We start from the raw sequence: 2,650 nt of genomic DNA, 5'->3' as shown, positions 1-2,650 counted from the left end.
TGTAATGATTTTGCACTAGGTGGTAAGGAGAGAGATTTAATGAGACAGTCTCTTCGTTTCTGATTAACCAATCTAATCATTGCTTACCTACGTCTTCCAGGAAAAGAGCATATTTTTTCACAGTTCCAAAAAATCTGAACCGTCCTTACATCTCGTGACTGTTTGTTTGTCTTTCGTTTCTCAAACTCAAAAGGCTAAGGGCCTACAAGGACACCACCAGCGACTCTCTAACTCTGTCCCAAATGTGAGGCTTGAAATATTTCGATGACTAGTTTTTGAGTAGCCCATGAAGAAGGGATCCGCATCGTCTTTCGAAACGTCGTAGAGGCGATTTCTGGAACACAGAGATCGAAAAATCAAGAATGAAAATGAAAACTAAAAAAAAGTTGAAGAGAAAGAATATTACATTAATGTATGAATAACAATAGAAATGCATACCGCTCAACAACCATTTGTGACCCTTCGTCTCAAAACGGTATTAAGTCGGGATGGTTAAGATGTTGAAAATTGAATTTATAGCCAGAAATATCAGACTTGTGTGGAGTTTGTATGTTTTATTGAGGAGAATGGATACCATATTTTATGGTGCTAATGCCAACAAATTTTTATTTTTGACCAGTTTAACATTTAATTCGGCTTTTAAGAATATGGTTCGTTCCGACATAATACCGTTTTGAGACGATAGGTCACATTTAAACAAAATTACAAAAGACACATCCCCTTCCTGCCCCCTATGTCAACACCCCAATGAAACAGTAACACACCACTTGCTTGAATGTCAACCTCTTGAAGACCTGAGATGCACATTCCTCCCACCAAATCCAAGCATAAGTAACACACTTTATAGTCACCTGGAACACTTACAAAAGACGTCTAACTTCTATGTCATGGCACAAGACCGAAGGGCAAGAGCTCAGGTGGTCTCTGGTTCGGATAAGTAAGTAAGTAAGTAAGTAACAATAGAAATGATATGAAAAGTCTATTTACATCAAGTTTGTCATCGACAACCTAAGCGCTTCTTGTGCTTTCTCAGTGAGTGGAATAAATCGAATTTTTCGGAAGATATAAAAGAGCTAGTTCTAGTAATCCATGCTAAATATACACACGCGAAAAAGAGAGCAACAACAAACAAAAAAACAAACACCCAAACAAAAAAAAAAAACAACAACAAAAAACAACAAAACAACAAAAACAAAAACAAAATCAAACAACACTCCAATCCCCAACACAAGGAAAAAGACCAAAAAAAAAAAAAAATAAAAAAAAAAAAAATAAAAAAAAAATATATATATATAATAAATGAATGTATCTACATAAAAAAAAAACAAACCCGCATTTTTCGGATGACATAAAAGAGCTAGTAATTCATGCTAAATATACACACGCGATAAAGAGAGCAACAACAAACAAATAAACAAACAACCAAACATCCCCCCCCCAAAAAAAAAAAAACCCCAACAAAACAACAAAACAAACAAACAAAAAAAAAACAAAAACAAAACAAAAACAACATCAAACAACACCCTTATCCCCCACAAAAGAAAAAAAAAACCATGATAAATTAATGTCTCTACATAGAAAACAAACCCGCATTTTCTGCATATACGAGTAATTTTCACATACTTTTGACGAGATTATGGTTTTAAAAATGGTATCGAATTTAGGTCATACTATAATAATTACCTAGACGTCTATGCGTAACCTTCATGAACTAACAGTCGGTGTTTACCCGTGAAGTCCAAACAGGCCGATATCAATATTCGTATTGAAATAAACAGTTGAATGATATACGATATAATTTCATCTATAACCTTTAGTCGATTATCGGTCTCCCTGTGCCACAATACAGTGGAATCTCGTTATAACAGCGAAAGTGGGACCAGCCTTAAATTCCTCTTATAAGCGAGTCCTGTTATAACCGACTTTCAAGGGAAATAACCCAAAATGGACTGAATCACTATCTAAAATGATGTCGCGTAGAAAAGTAGCTTTCACACACACACACACACACACACACACACAAACAAACAAACAAACACACACCACTCTCTCTGTGTCTGTCTCCAGCTGGAGACCTAGCTGAGTGTATTGTGGGTTTCACAACCCTGTTTTAACTGAGTAAACTCTTAAAAATCCCTGCTATAACCGGTAAAATCTTACTAAAGGCAAAGAGGGAGAAAAAAACCCCAAAACAACCGGGGATTTAAAAAACCCGTTATAACCAGGTGCCTGTTATCCTGAGGTCCCACTGTCCTGCTGACAGGCCAAATGTTTAAATATGTGTTTTTCCAGAGTGCGGCAGTGTACGGGTAAATGTTTTCGGATTCTTGACACTGTTGTTTGGCCAGCGTGTCGTAAAAGGCGACTATTGGTGTGTGATTCCCCCATCTTTGAGTCACCTGATCCTCCAGGTTGGGGGTTGACAAAGGGTTAATAATAATATACGATTCTTACACTCTTGCTTGTTGGAATTCCGGACGTGCTGCCCAACCGCTGCACGAGCTTGCCAGTGTACGTTGGGAACAAAGTTTTTAAAAAAATAATTTAAAAATTGAGCTTGATATAGCGCAATATCCACTTAATGTGCTCAAAGCGCTTTACAAGGGATCCCTGGTCAACAGCAATATTTAACATGTAGGACGGGACATAA

The 2,650-nt window shown here is 36.9% G+C and overlaps 1 protein-coding gene across 2 annotated transcripts in view; it reads right to left on the bottom strand.

The window, feature by feature from the left end:
- LOC144957901 (solute carrier family 49 member 4 homolog) overlaps positions 1–1,784 on the bottom strand; it is a 38,814-nt gene extending 37,030 nt beyond the window's left edge. The window contains exons 1-2 of one of the 2 annotated variants that reach the window (XM_078889438.1): positions 1,684–1,784; positions 88–334 (exon numbers count right to left, since the gene is read on the bottom strand). The gene's annotated coding sequence lies outside the window, so the exon portion shown is untranslated. Of the gene's footprint in view, positions 1–87; positions 335–1,683 lie in introns of those variants that run through there. The other variant, XM_078889439.1, reaches the window with a different exon arrangement.
- Between the last annotated feature and the right edge of the window lie 866 nt (positions 1,785–2,650).

The sequence above is a fragment of the Berghia stephanieae genome, chromosome 12 (genome assembly GCF_034508935.2).
Source record: "Berghia stephanieae isolate SIO BIC M18660-M18661 chromosome 12, UCSD_Bste_1.3, whole genome shotgun sequence".
NCBI classification, from domain to species: Eukaryota; Metazoa; Mollusca; class Gastropoda; order Nudibranchia; family Aeolidiidae; genus Berghia; species Berghia stephanieae.
The sequence above is the reverse complement of the archived record's forward strand: the minus strand, read 5'-3'. Positions and strand labels throughout refer to the sequence as shown.